A 20,332-nucleotide genomic window follows, 5' to 3' on the forward strand; every position below is an offset into this window, starting at 1 on the left:
TCATCGACCTTTTTTCTATTGAAGAATTTATGCAATAATAAAATAAAAATTTAAAACTAATAAAAATTACTATATTTAATTTAGCCGATGAGTATTGTTTTAATAATAGTTTCAGAGAATTAAGGACACTTGTTAGAATTTAAATTATTTTCTAACTATACATGGACCGTAAAATTGTTTGGCACCTGTAATAGTTTTTACACATAAATAAAAATACAGTTTGACCAACTAAGTATTTTTTTCCGTGTATTATATTCGTTATCTTAATTAACCAAACCCATTATTAACATTCATATTCGGAACCTTATTCATAAAATTAAGTTAATATTTTGTATTGAGTAGTTTAATACATCAATCAAGTGCAAATACTGTGTTGTTTTTCAAAAATGTTTCACGAGAAACATATTTCTCGTTAAAAATTAACGGTGGAGTCATTCATGCGTGTTTGAAAAACACTTCAAGGCTTATATAGTCATTACTGTTTTGACAAGAATAATATTTTTAATGCAATCACACACATTTTGTACGTCACGTGTATTTCGACAGCTATTACTTTATTTTAATTTTGTTTAAACATGTCATTCTAAAAGACATTCACGACGAATAAAGCGGAAATTCGTGTATTTATTTGTTCAAAAACTGCACGTTAACATGTGTATCTATGTATAATTAATAATTTTAATAATTATAGTGTTTACTAAATTATATTAGTTAGGTATATGTATTGTGTTATACAAATTTCATAAAATAGTTAAACACATAAATAGTTACCAATAGTAGAGAAATGACAATAATAGGCGATAATGATAAATCGTCATCATTCTAAAAGTATGCTGAATATTTTGAAAAATGTATTGTCTCAATATAAGTGTTATACACAGCAATGTCAACAAGTAAACATGTAAATTAAACTTCGATAAAAACTTTTTACTGGAAAATTAAAATATAATACATAATTAAAAGTTATGTATTTTATAATGGAGTACATAACGCTATATGAAAGCCAATCAATTTATTGATTTGCTACACATATAATATTTTGACACGTTTGGCCCAGACGAATGATAAATTATGAAACAGTGAAAGCTTCGACTTTATAAGTAGAAAAACAATGTTATTTACCCATTTTAACGAAATATTTCAAAATACCAGTGGCATTTATTTTATTTAATATATAATATAGTTTTGATGATACTTCTAAAACAAAAATCATATCATAAATGAAAAAGTTAATATTTAAAAATCTCCAGCATTAACCGTATTCAGAGATTCCAATCTAAAGTCCTTTATTGTATAACCAAAATACAATAGAGTGGAGTGTATTTTTATTTTTATTTGCGCGCATTTCCCAACCACACTTCCCCTCCCATCCTAACTTTTAAATTCTTATAAATTTAAAAACAGTTGTCCGAAACTGGTTATCGACTAGTTAAAATGTTTAGTACAGTATTCTCAATTTAAAAAGTTAATAAAATATATACGTTACCATTTAAGTTTCAAAAGTTGCTATAAAAAAAAATTGTAAAAAATTGAGATCACGTTTTATAAAAACATAATAAAAATATAAAAATAAATTTAATATTAATTTAACTAAGTGAGATATTGACTGGTTAATGATAAAAAAACCATCCCGTATTGTATTTTATTCATAAATTAAAAAAAAATAAATATTGAGAGTTATTATAATTTATAACAATAACCAAGCATCATGTGTTTACTTATATGTATTTGTTTATCTACCTAACCGTTTCGGTTAGGGTTTCATTTATCAGAATTAATTTAATAAGTATTCGGTCTTAAATTTAAGAACAATTATTTTAAAGGGTTTTTATAAATAATTCACAGTGGTGAAATTATTAAGAAGCTGACACTAATACGTCATCTAAAAAACAACATTTAGATTCTCTATCTTTTACGGATGAATATAATTTCTTAATGAGCTTGTGATACTAAGTTTCAAGATAAGTTTTTATATTACTAGATTTAAAATTAGCGTATAGTATTTCAGGATATTATTTTGCCCTAGGAGTTAAAAACACCAATGTTATAAAAAGCATATCTGCCACTATTACAATATCTTATCGAACGTAACTTACCTTACAAAAAAAGATGCCAACATTCGTGATAAAACCTAGATAGATTTTTCTATTTGCTTATAAATGATACTGTTTTATTAAATTTGACCCTCAAACAAATCTCAAATATTTTACTTACCACGCGAATCTTAAGGTAACAAAGTATTTATTTTTTTTGCATACACATCGTATTATAAAAAAAGGATGACTACGCGCAAGACATCTTACTATTGCATTATCGCGGGGTATAAATCGGTTCATCGCGACTCATAAAATACACGCATGGTTAAAAGTCGTTATATTTTATGATACCTACTATAGTTAGACCGTAGACACAAAAGCCTGAGAATTTTTTTATGAAACATAATATGTTTTTTCTTTTTGTAACATCCTTGATCGTTTTAAAATATAAGTGCTAGCCGTTTTAGGAATTATATTTAAAACATTAATTTTAATTACGATAACAATTATTGTCTAGGCATTGAACAATTTATGTCCTAAGAAAATAATTGTCTTTTTTAATTATTTGTTGAAGTATAATATTTGATGAAATCTTTTAAATCATTTTTTCTAATTTCATCATAGGATTTGCCGACAAAAAAAACGTTTTTTTTTTTATATAAATTTTATAAATTTGACGAAACCTATTAAATAAATGGTTTCTTTTCCTTTTGCCAGTCTACAAATCAGTACATGGTTGGGTGGAAGAGAGCAAGTACTCAAAATAAAGAGCATATTTGTATGATGAACTTAATGAGGTATGTACAATGTACATAGTGACTGTTCTAGTACACTGATTATTTGTTTGCCACTATATAAGTAAAAAATAAATAAATATTTTAAAATTCGAGGGCACTGTGCTGTTTGTGCAATTTACTTTTTTTATGGTAATTTCTACTTTAAAATAACTGTCGAATTGAACATCCCACTTATTACTATGTCTTGTGTTTGGTTAGTAGTCGTTAAACGTGTGTCTGTTGTTACCTATGAATAACAGACATGGATGTAGGATAAATGAGACAAGTGTTCAAGATAGAAAAATAATAATTTGCTGAAAATGTTGATCGTAGAAAACCAGGCGGGAGGAATGGTGAAATGTAATTTTATTTTTTTTCTGCGTGCATTATTTTACTGTACATTTCCACTCCCCACCTTAAATTTTAAACTAGTTATCGACCAGCCAAAATGTCCAACAAATTATTCTTAATTTATAAAGTTAAATATATACTTAGTAAATACTTAGTCATTTTATAATATTGTAGATCATGTAATATAAAAACCTATTTATACTTGGTCATTTTTACCTATATTGTGTATTTCAATGAAATTTCTGCTATAACATAACATTTGAATGGTCAAATATTGAGGGAGCGCCATTTTAAAATAATGACGGCGAAAGGTTAAACTGCAGTGGCAAAGAGGTGGCAAAAACGGTTGTCCTAGGTTCTTAGCTTAACATATTAAACTATTTTACAACTTAGCAGAAGGCAAGCTTAAAAATACTCTACAATTCATCCATCGAGTAATTTCTATGAGTCTTTTATGGATGATTATATTTTTCCGGAAATTAAAAAAATATTACTAATATTTTACATTTTTATTATACATAAGTTTGAAAAAAAATTTCTCGGATACTTAAATCATGTACATCCTAGAATAGCATACATATTTTAAAGCCATTATTATAAAAATAATTAATCGGTGTAAATTTCAACAAATTTTGAGGTATGATTTCATATTACGTTTTTAGTTCATAATAAATCATGTGAAAATTAAAAATGCATACGACAATCTTATTTTATACTTTTTGTTAAACTAATTAAGGTATTGCGAGCTTTTAATAGTATGGTGATAGATATTTTGAAGTTTTGTCCAAATTTGAAGGTGCCTATACTGAAGTGAAGTATTTGATGTGAATTTAAAACGTTTAGACCAATAACTAATACATACATTTATACACTTTAATAAATTAAACTTAATAACATAATTTATATTAAGTACTTTTAAATGAAAATATATAGTTGAAATCCCTTCTCATCTTAGAATTAATTCTAAGATATTTGTAAGTAATTCTTTGTATGTTATTATTCACATTTCTTTTATATTTGTACTTCATACCTCATTTTTACTTTTTAACAAACATAAAAATGATTTATTTCCTTTGAGCTGAATTAACCACGTAACATGTGCAACTTTTTTAGTTTATCCTAATTATCACAGGTCTAGAAAAATAAAATTTGCGGTTATATCCATCAACACAAATAACACATGGTCTATATTTTTAGCATGATAATAAATGACTGCGTAGTATTTTTATGAGAGTAGTAGGAGACTTACCATAAGTCACACGGACACTTTTCACTAAGTGTTACTAAAATATGCCAAAGACAACAGTGAGTGTTACCTGTTAATTAGGGCTGCTAGTCGGACGAGTGTTTATGAGAAAACATCTATTTTAAGAAGGCCGACCATATGACACCTACTAAAATACAGACCCGTAAAATCCTAACGTAACCATATTGCCACAGAATATATTCACCATATAAATACAAAACCAAAAAAAAAAAATAATACTAAAAGTTTTGAGCTCGTTATTATGCAGAACAATGGTAAGTGTCGACGCCAAAAATGTAAAAAGTTTAAATGAAATCGGAATTTTGTATTTGTTGTTAAAGGATAAAATGTAATTTGAAAAAGTTATGTGTCGTTGGTCAGGTGAACCTATTTTATAATTATTTAGGTTAAAACGTAAATAATTTTTGTATTTTCCCGATACAATGTACGATGTTTCTAACAACAATAGTAATAATAATACTTGTTGTTGAGGCATGTACACATATATATTTATTTTTATTATATAGATTAATAGAAAACGTATGTGTTTTTTTGTTATGCTTAAAATGTTTAACCCTAAGGATATATGCCTTTTATCCGTGCAGACTCTTTTAAGCGTTCTGTTCACATTTCTTAACACCTTTATCATATAAAAATGATATTGCCATTAATCGAAATAGGAAAACTTAAGATCCATTCCAACTGCTCCGGGCCTTATCCGGGCCGTGTCTGTACCAGCGGTAAGAAAAACGTATTATGGTTATAATTTTAAATGTGACCATTCACACTAGTCCGTGTCGAAACATAGTCAACAAAATATTGTTCAAGACAATTCTCGCTTCGGGTTTCCGGACGGGTTAACATCGATCATGATCGGAAAAATTACTTTGCTAATTTAAATTTTAAATGTGTCATGGAAAAGTAACGTAGCATGTTTACTTTCCATGAAATTTTAAATAACATGGCTGCATCGTATCCATTACTTTGAAAAATGAAACCTAAACGGTAACATAGGTACATATTTAATTGAATTTTTATAATAAGAATAATTTACTAAAAAAATTGACTGGTCGATAACCAGTTTTGAAAAATTTTTGTTCCAGTTATTTAGGTTTAAAATTTAGGACGGGAGGTGGAGTGCGGTTGAGAAACGTGCGCAGATAAAAATAACTCGACTCTTCACCCTTCCTCCTGTCCTAAATTTAAAATTTTAATAACTTTAAAACTATATATTCAAAACTGGTTATCGACCAGTCAAAATTTTCAGAAAATCGTTCTTAATTTAAAAAGTTAATAAAATAAATATGTTACCGTTTAAGTTTCAAAAGTTGATAAAGCTCTAGAAAATATTAAAAAAAGTTAAAAATTTGAATATTGTAATATAGCATAAACATGTTTTCAAAAAGAAAAAAGTAAAAAAATTTAATTATTTTAAGAAAAAACTGGTGTAGGGCGTTAAAAGAATCTCCCGGTACACGTGGTTTCGATGTTAAATCACAACTGATGTGTGGTAGCCAAAATAGTAATGGCCGATAGTGTCGGTCTGCCAAACGATTTGGACGGATCCCTGACCAGTGAATACACAGACCCGGATGTGCCGAAAATCTACACGATCACGGCCGGGAGCAGTGGGAATGTTAGTATTATTTTAGTGTGATTTGTAATAGAGGTGTGTCTACGGGTAACACACATTGTGCTATGTTCGAGCCATCAGATAATTTTATCTATTGTCCAGATTATTTAGGATAAATCCGGAACTGACATTAAGCAGATTTCGCTTTATCGAAGAAAATTAATCCCATAGATAGAGGGCTAGTGAATAAAAAGAACAGTTTTCGCGCATAAGTAGTAAATAAACTAGCCATGAAACTTTCTGAAGTTCCGTTCTAAGTATTTTTTTTTATCAAATGTTGGCCCCGTTTTACTACTCGTGAAACTTTTTTTTTTATGGTACAACATATTTTATTTTCTTAATGGTTGGGTATTTAGAAAAGAAACTACTGCGGTAAGGACATGTTCATACTTATTAATATCAATATTATAATATAGTATAGTGTTTGTGACTCGTCCCACGTGAAGTGTTTCTAGATAGACGGTTTGTTGTCTATTCGATTTTGGTGTAATAGGTAGTGTTTGGTTAATTGTTGGACAGCGTTTCTAGAGTATTTTTTTTTGTGTATATGCCAGAAATTTGTATATTTTCGTTTTATTTCTACTAAAAAGCCGCTTTATATTAATTCCATGACTTACTGTACGGGCTATTTTCAAAATTCCCCTGGAATTCGATTTATATCTTATTTTGGCGCTTTATATTTTGAAACGACTTTTTTAAGAATATACGTGCTTTAAAGGTTATAGGTTAATCCGTTAATTAAGTCTACCCGAGTGGAAATTTCAGTCCTGATTGGACTAGAATCGGATCCTAACAACTTCATTTAAGTCAGGATTGGATTGAAAATGTAACGCCGGCACAACTCCAGACCAGAACAGGTGAACTGGATCCGGAATAAATAGGGACCCGATTAAAATTAAAATTGGTATATTGGATTTACGTTCAACGTAATGTTTTTACTTTTGAAGTCTAGAGATATTATGCCGTGAGGTCATGGAGTGTTTTTTGACGACTTTGATTTTGGTTTTTTATTCGTCCCTCCCTCGGCAACTGATGAAAACCGTATCATATTGCAGAAATGAAGTACAAAAAACCACGTTTGTTTATCGATATCTATATATTATACATATATAGGTATAATGTATATATATATATATATATATAATATAAACTAGAAAAAAAGAGAAGACCAATACTACAACAATAGAACAATTTTGATGAGCTATCGATTTTGGACGAAGAGACGGACGCAGCACTCTCTGCAGCTGGGCGACTACAATATAATTCTTGTGTTTTTGATCTGCACAGAGACGAGTGTTGTTGTTTTAGCTTTCTAGCGCACGGCACTTCCTCTGGGTCCACTTCCGGAAAACTAAAACAACGGTCGACAAACATATTATTCTACACTTATATACCTACGTACACTACACCGAGGAGGGTGATGCAGCACTCACCGACATGTGGGTGATTGCTGCAGACGACCGTCGCGGAAACGCAGACTTGACCAGCGGCGATGGTTCATCGTGTGTGCCCCTATTATATTATATCATAATATAGTGTACTTACGAGTATGGTGTGGTGATTAGACAAGGACGCGGGAGTTGCGCGTTAACGGTGGCCGCGGTGGCGTCGTCGGTGCTCATAAATTCGGCATCATGTGCCCGCGGGCTGCCGGAGACGAGTTCAGTTCGCTTTACCGTCGACCGCCGCGTGCCGCGTATTTGTTTGGCGTCGTCATCGACTGCCGTTGTCGTGCGAATCGCCGTTAACGCCACTGCCGTCGCGATTGTTGTTGTTGAAATCGTGTTAGTACTTTGTACCCTCACCCGCATTTTGTAACTTATCGCCGTGATTAATTTTCTAATTTTTACCCCCTCCTCTGTTTTCTATCATCAGACTTTTTGACGAAACCCCGCGTTCCGGCTTTTGCGTCCCTTTGTTGTGGCCTTCGGTCGTTCGTTTCAACCCGTTCCCAGTCGTCGATTATCAGGTGAGTGCTGCTCGTGCCATAATTATTGTAATATTATATAATATGTTAGGTATTGTTATAATATTATTGCTACAATTATAATCAACGACGACATTGTTGTTTTCATAATAAACAAAATAGATAATTTTTATGATTAAAATAAGAAAAATGTTTAACTATTATCACACACATGTCTATATAGAAGCTACCCTAGTGGTTAACCGTCTTTCTAGCTTCACGCCATTATAATATCAATCAATGAACAATATATTGAAGGAAAAAAGGAACGTTTACTAATAGTGTAACGCGGTGTATCCAAACCGACGGACTTGTACGATATTTCTTTGTTAATGAAAATAAATCGAGTAAATTGACATTTTGTGGTAAACGTTTTGAAACAAAGCGAACGCGTGCTTATGCCAGAGAAAAAAAGTTTTTTAGTTTTGACTCGCATTGAAGAGCCGACTTTTTCCAAACGGTTTTAATCGAAATTTGATAAAGTCGGTTAATTTCATAGTTATTGTTTTAGTAATACCACAAAACGACACCTATTCTAATGCTCGGTCACATACATTTTAGTTGTAGATTCTTTAAAATATTACATTGGTATCATTATTATATTAAGCTACTATCAATAAGTAAATCAAGCAAAGTCCCCGTGGACTCGGTCTATTACATTTAAAGACGTAACCTTTAAATTTATTTTTTTTGTACCAACTTGCAAAAATATACTATTTGTAACCTGTAGGAACCGTGGTTATATAAATCGTATAACACGTTTGGGGTGAAATAGTTGCGTACTAAAATGACATTTAAAACTAGTAACTATACCGTAATTAATCGAGTTAATTTAATTATTTTTTCATTGTGTAAACTAAAAAATACATTGATAGTTTATATTATGATTATTCTATGCTAATATTAAGTTACAACGTGTCATATAAATGAAACACTAAGTGTTTGCTTTAGAATATCATCATGCGCTATTTTTATTATTTTGTTAACTTAAGCTAATTAAATTTTTAATTGAGGGTCAAAGTCACCACTCAAAATTATTTTCAATTATTATAAAATAACGTTTTATAAATGTATTATAACAATCAAATGCCCCTCGTTTGATATTCCTATGAGAATATCGTGCTAAATGTTCATTAATCATTATAATAATGTATTGAAAACATATTTTCCGTAAAATTTGTATACGGTTAATTTTGATAAATTTGTAGTACATTCGTCTTAATAAATTAGTATGTTTCCTAAACAATTAGTTGAAGAATTGATGAACTAATACAAAAATAGTGAATACGAATAACAGTTTACCAAGTTATTATCGTCACATGTTATCTTGGTTTAACTCAATGGCTTATATTTTAGTATAATGTTAAATATTATTATGCTTAGACGTTTTTCTTAAACTCATCGTTTAAAATATTTATTAAAAGAAATTAAGTCAGTAAATCTTTTCATCGACCGACTTTACTCTATTATACCAAAGACTTAGGCGGTGCCTAACCAAAAACAATTATTTTGTTGTGGTTAAAAAAAACAATGATAAAGTTATTTCAAAAGCGCACCAAATACGTTTTAGTCAAGTATCCGCATAAATTAATTTCGAGAGAAAATTTGACATATTTTGTGCATAAGCTATAAAAGTTGGTACTAAACAATCTTTTATTACTCTATAAAGTGTTTATTAAAATTGTTGTCCAGTTGGCCATGAGTGCCGATGCGTAAATTCTTTTTACTATCGTTTTTTATTGTTAATTTTTTTAAATAAAAACTGAATAGGTCACTTATTCACTGCGTGACCTTTATGAAAAAATGTCTGCCACTATGCCGATCTAGTACAAAATGTTATTAATAAAATATTGATAAATAAGAAAAGAAACTTCTATTAAACTTAATGGTGATACACATTTTGTACATTACATATTAAGTATTAACATACATGTCACATGTCATGTCAACACTGTAATTTTTCTGGATCATTTTATAGTTATCGTTTTATGATAAAAAAAAGTCAAAATGCAATGATAACACAACCAACAATATAATTGGATGGCCATAAATATAAATTAAAATATTTTTTGTTAATAAAATAATATTAAAGTAAAGATCTAAATATTGTCATTCGTAGTTTTTAAAATATATTATGTAGCAACAGTACTCAGTTTATTCATCAAATTAATCATTAATAACAATAAGTATTTATCAAAAAATAGTCTTAATGTAATATAAACAATAACAAAAAATAAGAAACTCTTAAAAAAAGTATGCAATATTTTGTAGGGATTAAGTCACACGTTGGGCCTTCTTGGATTAAGTACGTCATTTTCATAATAATTAATAAGTTAAAGAATTAATAAATTTATTTAATGATAGAAGTTTGTGTACTACCGCGTAAAGATGTATGCATGATAATAAATGCTTAGCTGTTAATATTGTTACATATTTTACTATGCTCTTAAAAAAATTATTAGTTCCACGGTTTATTTCCATACTATTTATTATAATGTTCATAAGTATTAAATCATTATGATGAAAGACGTTGTCTACTGCTCCAAAAGAAAAAACTTACTTTTATTATTTTACATGTTATCTTTTGAAAATTTTACTTGGAAATTTCTATTTTCTTTGAATTCGATATAATATTGAAACTATGTTGTACTTCGCATGTTTCACTTTGTGGAACATGCTAAAATTAATGCTTTTGACAAGTTTAAATCGCAGTCTGGTTATCTAATTCATTTTATTTTGAACAAATAAGCACTTATTAAGCAGATATGACGTGGAAGTAAAATATTTTATTCTAGCGAGAAGTAAACTTTTGTTACGTACTTTGTAATATTTAAACACGTGTTTAAATAAAGTGTTTTTACTTTATGTAGTTGGTGAGATTTAAATATAATATCAATATAAAATGTATTATGTATATTATGTATTCATCCAGGTTTTATTTCATAACATTTAAAAATAAGTAATAAAATGAACATTGTACAAAAAAGCATAACCATTTATTCCAAAAGTCGTACAGTTAATTCTTATAGATACTGGGTACTCTTAGGTAATTGTGTTTTTCTTACTTAACAAAAAAAAAAAACATTTCAAGATTTCTGAAAGAAGCTACTCAATTGTGGTTTTATGGGAATTTCTTTTCTTAAAGTATTTTAACAAGAGTTTTTTTAGATAAGAATGTGTATAATATAATGTTAGACATCACAGTAATAATGTCTCAACACAAATAATAGTTATTGAACTCAATTAGGTACTGAAAAAAAAAGAATTTATTTGAATTGTATTCAAATTATAATTGGTTTCGAAAGATTATATTCCATTGTTATAATATGTATACATACATATATTTATTGTAACAAATCAGACAATTAAAATAAAAACATTATTTTTAGTAGTTCTCCCGATTTCACCGAAAAACCGAAAACCCCAAAAAATTACACATTTTTAAAAGTAGTATCCCTTGCAAATTTTATACAATATATCATTATTACACATAATCAACACATTTATTGCCCATAAAATAGTTCATATTTATACTTATAGTTTTACATCAACCCTATTTTTCAAAGAAAGTTTATCTCTTTCAGTAGTTATAATTCCTGACCTGTGCCCTCTCCCATCCTACTATGCTCCGTCTCTAATATGCCCCAAATTAGTAAGTAGGGTTTTTTAAATCTAAAACTGTTAGAATTTATTTTTTCCTAAAACTAGTTAACTGATTATGCTGGCTCACCGATGACACTTAGTTTTAAATTAACTGGATAAAAAAACCGATTACTGTCGTTTAAAGCCCCATTATAAAATGTCAAACTTTAAGTATATATACTTAAATTAAGTTCGATAGGAAAAAAAGGGAGTTGCATTTTAAATTGTCCACCAGAATATTTTTAAGTTAAGTGTTGGCCGGGTTGTGTATTGGTTGCACTGGAAACTACTCAATAACGAACACATCGCTCATATATTTTGTTTTCCATTTAATGAGGTAATGAGTCGAATATCTGACTAAATCAAATGATCAAATGATAATATGTTGTGACAAAAAGTAATTTTTATTCTAAGTAAACTCTGAACAATACAACTAACTCAAAATAACTTACAAGAATTATTCATTGAAAAAAAACATTATATCAAAAACAGATGACAAAATTAAACAATAACAATAATTATTGTGTTACTACCACTTTACGTTTAAATGTTATGAGCTGTTGTGTCATAAACGTATTAGTACGTCGTGTTTCATTTGTTTTTAATTGGTACATGTTTATTTTTTATAACTGAAAATAAAGTTCCAACCATTTATACCGCTGTTTTATTCAATTGGTGCCTCACCAGTCTACTCGAACTCACAATGTCAAAACGTTAAAACGGCTGTGAGGTCAAGGGTGCATAGGATAATAATAATATCATTGTTAATAAATAAACCGCTTAAAATGTGTTTTACTTTATTCTCTTTGCTTTCAACTAATGCAACTTACAATGCGGGTACACGACGTGTAATAGGAAACAAACAATTTGTACATCAATAAGTAATCTTATTATTTTTTTTTTTAGTTGTCTATTTCACTTTTAAATTTGCACTATTTGTACTATTAAAATAATCCAAGTATTATTAGTTGGGGCAGTTAGGGCCGCTATGTAATGTTAAAAATAGCCAACAAGGAATAACTACAACAGCTTAAATATGTACGTCAAACGCGCATAATTATTGGTAAATTAGCTACGAGTTTTTATAATTTATTTAGGCATTGCAAAGTGCATTATGTTATTAAATAACGTATTTTCTATATTGGTACTAAAAGAGTTACCGTTTGTGATGCGACATAATTTGTTTTAACATGAACTACATAGTATATTCACAGTGAAGTTAGTAAATGGCTTATTCATATTATGTATTATTTCATATTAAATAAGAAAAAAGATTTTTATATTTTTTTCGTCAATATTTTAACGTAACAATAAATTAATATTTTTGGGAGGTATAATTTTTATTATGATATCCATTTGTTAGAAATATACTTTACATTGTACATGTAAGACTTGTAATATTGCCTGGCACAATGTTTTGTTTACTTTTAAACTTTTGGCATTTATACAATTGTAAGAATTTAAACGTTTAAAACAGTATTGCAATTGAAACATTATTGAAATTTAATATTTAACGTAACACGGCTCACAAACGTGTAAACAAAGGTATAATTTTTGAAACTGCCAATGAAAAAGTTAGAGAATTGTTTAAATATTCTCTGTAGTAGAAAATATTTATACTTTTAAAACAAAGAGTTACTCGATTCGTTTTACACGTTATTTTCAGAAGTTGGCTTATACTCGATCCGTCCTAAAATATAAACTTTTCGTTTATACTTATTTATTGTATCAATATTATTTTGGAATGAATAACGCTGAATAAAGTGTTTCGCTTATACAATTTATTATTTTCCGAGTCTATTTCGTTAAAACATAACGCATTTTTATAACACTGTAAAATAGTAATTAACACCAAGGATAAAAATATTACAAATAGCTGTAACTGGTATTATATTTGATAAATTCATATTCATAGGGTGTAGGTTGGTTGACTCTACACGGAAATCTATTAGTTTACTACGAAACTACATCATTTAAATATTATATTATATTATGTCTAACGCTAGTTGAATCACCCTGTATATAAGTCTTTTCATATATACATATATATATATATAAAACAAACTATAAACCAATTATTAATTATTAATGCTGTAATAGTAGATGTTATTATTTCATTGTTGTTTTTTGTTGTGTGGCGATTAAAGCATCTTTACCGAGATATTTTGTTTGATATAATTAATCATTAAGATTACTTGGCGCTTTTTTAAACAGCGGGCAATGCCGAACCGACCAAATCGACATACAAGTTGCTTTTATGTATTGAAATCGATTTTATATTGGCCTATTGTTGTAGGCAGCCTAAATATGTCTGTCGATAACCCGCGGTCAATGTTTTAGCGAGCTAATGAAAAAATAATTAAACAAAACCTGTGTGTTTTACGGAATTTCTGATTAAACAAAACACAGCTGGGTTTGCAAAATCTGTTAATAATGAGAGTTTAGCGTTTATCGAGCAATGTGCGGGTTACCACTATTTTAGTTAACCTAAAATACTTTTCACTGGTATACAATCAGAGTAATGGGGGAGAACTTTGGAATCGCGTGCGGCGTCTGGTGTTTAAAAAGAATAGAAAAAATGTTTACTGTCTTTCACCTGAGGCACAATAAAATGTGCATTTTTCAATGTTTCTAATCTAGTCGAGTGTACTCATTAGTGATTTGTGTCTATTAATTGGGAATTTTCCTATTGATAAAATGATTACATGGAAACTTGAAAACGTGAGGGAAAGGGCTTGGTTTGTCATTGTATATTAATTATAATAATACGTTTAAAGAATATTCCATACAAATTAGAACTAATTCGAATGTTTTAAAAAAAGTTATGGCACGTCGTAATTTTATATTGAAGCAATAATTTATAAAGAGTTAATGCAATGCAAAAGTGAGTAATATTCATGTTATATCATACATGTTCTTGTGTATGTATATATATTTTCCGACCCTGTCATTCTTTAATATTTATTGCCTATATCGTGCAAATATTTTTTCGTACGTCATTACTATTCATCACCATGCTGCATTTTCCCTAACTATGTCATTTATGTACTTGTAAACATTCTTTGTTCTTTCCCGAAGGGCTTTTCAGAGCATTGGCCATTTCCGCGTTTTCATTCTCCAATAAATGGTATGTATTGTACATACAAGCAACCGTTTTCTTGACATTTGGTGGAATTGATCTAATTTGTCCAAACATAATCATTTACATACAATATTATTGATAAAATGTATAAGGATTAAGGATAGTAATAGATTGCCTGTCTGTTATTTTATTTTTTTTTGTCGTAGTAAACTTTTTGTTAATGCATTATCATTATCCCTTAGGAGGATTCTTGATTTTGCGGTTTGTAATTACACCTTAATACTAATCCAACTTTGGCCAAAACCCGGGAAGAAGATAGCTACTTTTTGCCTAGGAACATAAACTACCAATATAACTATGTGAGTCAACCTGACAATAAAATATATATGAGATAACTGTCTTATTCCACTCGATAAATTTAACTATTTAACTTATACTTTATACAATAATTGTGTAATTTAATTATTAGTACGTTTCTTCCTCTTCATGCTTCTTATAACCCTTGATAACATCGTTGCCCTCCCTCTGGCCGTTTTTATCGTTTTTTTTAACTAGTTACATATATCAAACAACATATAACAACTATTTCAGAAATATTTACATGAACTGCATTCTGGTTGTTTGTTATAAAAATACAATTTACTTTATACTCCACATTTACTGTACAGTGTAACACCGCACTTTTTCTTCATCATTCTACTCAATATATACTTATTTTAAAAATCATTGAAGTTTTATTTTTTCATTATATCTGTTAACTGTTCACTGTAGAATATTTAAATGATAATAATATGTTCAATATTGTTTCATAATTATAAACAAATATTTTACCAAGAATTCAAGTAATTGAAGGCTGAAAGTTTTTGTTGCGATCTATTATTACTTTTGTTGTCATTAGTCATCTGCAATGACTCTTTGTATTTTGAAATAAATAAAAATATTTGTTAGAATAAATACTAATATTCAACTGTTAGCTATCCGTAAAAACGTTGATATATCCTTATCCTTAGGTAATATTTTAACAGTATAAACAGCATTTTGATTTATGCGTAGGTCGAACAACGTGTTTAAAAATGTATTTTTAGATTTATTTATTTTTATATTGAATTAAATTACCATTAATTAGACACGTAAGGTAAAAATAAACGTGTTCATGTTTTATTATAATAGTTGAAATTATGAACTCTAATAATAAACTAGAAAGAAATGTAAAAAAAAAAAATGTTATTGCTTTAAGTATACCATATAAAAATTTAATTAATTGTGTACTTGCACTACATTTCTCCCACTTTGCGTGGACTAGATTCTGCTTGTGATTTAAGGATGCTATGTCAATTTTATTTTAGCCAGTATTTTTATTATTTAAAAATAATGTTGAATTTAATATTGGTAACCACGGCAACAAATTATTAAGACGGCCAGACGGATGGACACCACGGGTGAATAAGCGATTTGTATACATAGTATAAAAACTCTTAAAGTAAACTGAAGCATCAATTTACTTTAAACTGTGTTCATCCTTTCAAAACTATTCAATGTTCACAAAAAATATAAAAATTAAGTTTTTTTTGTATATTGATTAATTTTAGTATAACGTTCCTAAATATACGTTTTTTTTTTAATATTTAAATAATTGTTTATTTTGTTTATCAAAATTTTGGAAAATCCAAACGATTAATTCATTATTATTCTGAAATGTAGAAAAAAATGATCGAAATTACTCATCCAATGAAAAAGTGTGGTAAATGACGATTTAATGTGAAATGGCGTTTAACCCCATAATACACTACTTATGAATATTCAGAAAAATAAATACTATTCAAGGGAAATTAAAATGTATGCATTAGAATACAATTTAATTTTGTTTATTTTAATATGATTAAATAAACCTTTAATAAAATCCATAGCTGGGCTCTAAATAATCGTTTATATTTTACTTTTGACGTTTTTCTATCAATTTTTGTTTATTCATATTTTTTCATCTGATACACTTCAAACGGCTCTGCAATTATTGAACTCTTTATTTACCATCGTGTTTATTCTTGTATTAAGAAAATGATATTTTCAACAAAAGCGGAGTAGCACTAAATGTGGAAATAAGCGTAGCTTTTTTTTCGCATGAAGTTATAGTTATACTATTTATTTTTATAAGCTTTTAATAAACGCCATCTTTGCATGTGACTGAAGTTATGAAAACATATTTAAATCTAGGGTTATTAATTTGTGTGTTATGTATTGTGATTTAAATATTAATTTTACATTTCTCGCTAGATTTTTAATAAACAAAAAAATGACTGTAGTAATATAACAAATTTTCTTCACTTTTTAAAATCAGTTTCTTAATTTAAAGAAAATCCGAGAAGAATCACTAGTTTGTAACAACAATATATTAAAAATATCTATTCTGGGTTGTATTAAAATATATGAATTTTTGTGTCTGATAAATTTATGATGTTATATTACAATTGATTTTTATAGAATTATCATATTTAATTTATTTGATACTATGATATTATATTATGAAATAAAAAATCAATAATACAATTCATTAGTTTAAAATTAAGTAAATTCAAATTAGCTTAATAACGTATTTTCCCCCTAAAAAGTTGTTTTGGGGCCCTTTCACCAGAACGCGTCTAAAAAGTGCTAAAAAATAATAATGATTTTCATCGAATATTAGATAGAGATTTGTATAATATACTGGTTTGTTAACTGCAACCAAGTTTACTATAATTGGACGGCTTTTGTCGAAGAAACTGTGTTGCCAACAACTGAGACGCGACAGACGCATACAATGCACTTAATAATAATATTATCCAGACCAATTGATCGACAGAACGTGTCGACCGTAAACGTTTTTGCGGGTTTGTGTTAATATTTAATTGCAATAAGTTTTTGCTGACTTTTTCAACTACTTATACATTATCGATAATTTTCGATTTTGTTATTTTAACTTATAAGCCTCCCTCTCCAAATAAGTAGATCTCGTATGCGGTGAAGGTGAACAATGTTTTACAGTGTAACGGGGACCGAACCCGATACGTGTAATATAATCTGACGACTTTACACTATTAGTATAGGACCTCACGTTGACGTACCTCGGAATGTTAATAAACGTCATCACACACAACAGAATAAGATTAAACTTATAATTTGAATAAGTTAACATCAACACAACTACAGCTTATTTTGATTGACGCGTACTAAATTCACGTCAACATCACTTACTCTAGTATTTTACTATTATAATATAATACCCAACCGTAAATGAAAATCAATCAGTTAAGGTTGAACAATATTAAAATGAGACAATCAATTTATCAATGGTTCAAAAGGTTGTAAATTGTATATTTTAAAGTAATACATTATTAATGACATTTATTAGTATTAAACATTTTTTGGAGGCTTAATTTCCAAAACATTTTTATGTCATATTCTAAGTAGATACAAATTTTGTTTCACATGAAAAAAAAAATTATTAAATTTGTTTAAGATTTTGTATGATTATATTAGGAATATAATAATAAGAAAAGCATCGAAATGTGAACAGTAATAACAAAAATAAGTATAATAAAATACAGCAAAAAAATTCTCATAACTACATAAAAGCCCATAGAGAGTTTATGTCAGTGAGATTAATCTAAGATAAACGTAATATTATTGTATGTAAGTAAAATATAAATATGCGTTATGGAATAAATTAAAATCTAGATAAAATGAAACGTTTATTTGAATATTATACTTGTATTTCTTTTATAAATTAAGAACTGTGGATTCGAGCGGCAGCTCAAAAAAAAAATAATTGAAGATCGATGCGAAGAACCTTTTTTTAATATTTTATTACTTTCAAACAAGATTTTAACTTACATATTCTCTTCGTCCCGCTCCGTCGACAGTCTATGAATTTCTTAAGTTGCATTAACCCGCATTGGGTCTAAAAAAACATTCACATATACTTGTAAATTTGAGTACTATTTGTATTATAATTCGATGAAATAATACAAAAAAACGAAAATAACTTTTTAATCCACTTAGATGACTAGTATAGAGTAAGATAGTTTGTACCTCCATAAAATTGATCGGCTCACTGAATTTTCAATTTACTACAAAGATTTTTTTCTATGTATTTGATACCTGAAATTCGGTTTACCTTCAATGTCATCCGAATGAATTTCTTAAGTTGATTCTAAATGGTAGAAATTAAAATTATTTGAATATTTAATGTGCTTAGTAGATAATATGTAAACCAAACATGAAAAAAGGTCTCGTAAAGTAAGCACTTTTATCCTTATTTTAAGATTAAGAATTTGCATGGTGATGGATTAAGTTAAAAAAAACAAATTGATTATTCGAAATGAATTATAGGTTGTTAAAACTCACGATAAGTGTTATAGTAAGTGTATCACAAACAAGATATAGTGATGGAAATCGCTGATTCTTCGATAAAGTACTTGACGTGTTAGGTTAAGTATTGTCCTTAAATTTAAGGCGGCATTCGAGAGAAAATCAATTTTAAGTCTAATAACGTCATCCGGTTTGGTCTTTTATTTTTAATAATAAAAAAACTGGCGGAATATTCGTATCCTTAAACTTAGAAGAAAACAAAGACATTTTATTAAAATTATAATCTATTTTACTTTATCGAATTTTTACCTAACTGTATTATTTTTCTTATATTTATTATTATTTCTAAATTATTATAGTTTAAGATCAAATGAGAGTTCATTTTAATTTTTGTCATCTATCTTATTAAATAATTTTTTAAAACATAATATTTTCTTTTTGTAACAAAATAGTTGCAAATCATTGGTAATTAATATTTGTATTATACTCGCACACCTAATATCGTTTCTAGTAGATTAAAAGTAATTTTAGCTTGATAGTATCACGCTGTTTTTACTAATTTTTTTTTTTGTTCGGTACACATTTTACTATATTTGTATTAAAGAGCGCAAATGTATCATTTTGTAGTTTTTTTTTATAAAAAATATCGTTAACTTTAACAGAATCTATTTCTATTGTAATTGAATACAACAAGTAGGTATGTATAAGAAGAGTACGAACAGTTTTTAATTTATGTTAATTCTTGTATTTCTTAGCATACCGGTAAGTTAAGAATATCTGCGATATCTTTATACTTCATCAACGTTAAATATTATGTAGTCGAGAGATGGTTTTCATGTAGTTTATTTTAACTGCAACGGTTTTTTACTAACGTTTGGAAGGCAAACTATTAAAAAATACGTAGCATCGTAAAAAGTGTATAGTATAGTAGATACCATACACACTATAAAAGCTTTGTCCTCAAAATATGTATTTCGTCTTAGTGACACGTAAAGACAGTGTCCCATATACTCCTATCCCATTATACTATACGTTATTATTATACTGCGGCCAAGTGGTACTAAGCATATTATTATACAATAATATTAGTAAAAAAAAAAATATACGGGTCGGACAGAATTTTTCGGTTCACTTACTACTTCAACGTACGTTGCTCGTTATAACTGACAAGGGCTCACGAATGAAAAGCATACATATTTTGTACATCCAAAACTCTAGGATACATTGAATATTAAACCGACTAACTAAATCGTAGG

At 28.3% G+C, this 20,332-nt stretch overlaps 1 protein-coding gene across 2 annotated transcripts in view; it reads left to right on the forward strand.

The window, feature by feature from the left end:
• The first annotated feature begins 7,699 nt into the window (after window positions 1-7,699).
• The window catches only part of LOC126835864 (5-hydroxytryptamine receptor 1-like), a 152,152-nt gene continuing 139,519 nt past the window's right edge, over window positions 7,700-20,332 (forward strand). For both annotated transcript variants that reach the window (XM_050568710.1, XM_050568711.1), the window contains exon 1: window positions 7,700-8,011. The gene's annotated coding sequence lies outside the window, so the exon portion shown is untranslated. The remainder of the gene's footprint in view (window positions 8,012-20,332) is intronic.

The sequence above is a fragment of the Adelges cooleyi genome, unplaced genomic scaffold (assembly GCF_023614345.1).
Source record: "Adelges cooleyi isolate 19-005CV unplaced genomic scaffold, UGA_ACOO_1.1 ACOO_flye_CR_arks_rails_tigmint_CR_PRNA_23, whole genome shotgun sequence".
Taxonomy (NCBI): domain Eukaryota; kingdom Metazoa; phylum Arthropoda; class Insecta; order Hemiptera; family Adelgidae; genus Adelges; species Adelges cooleyi.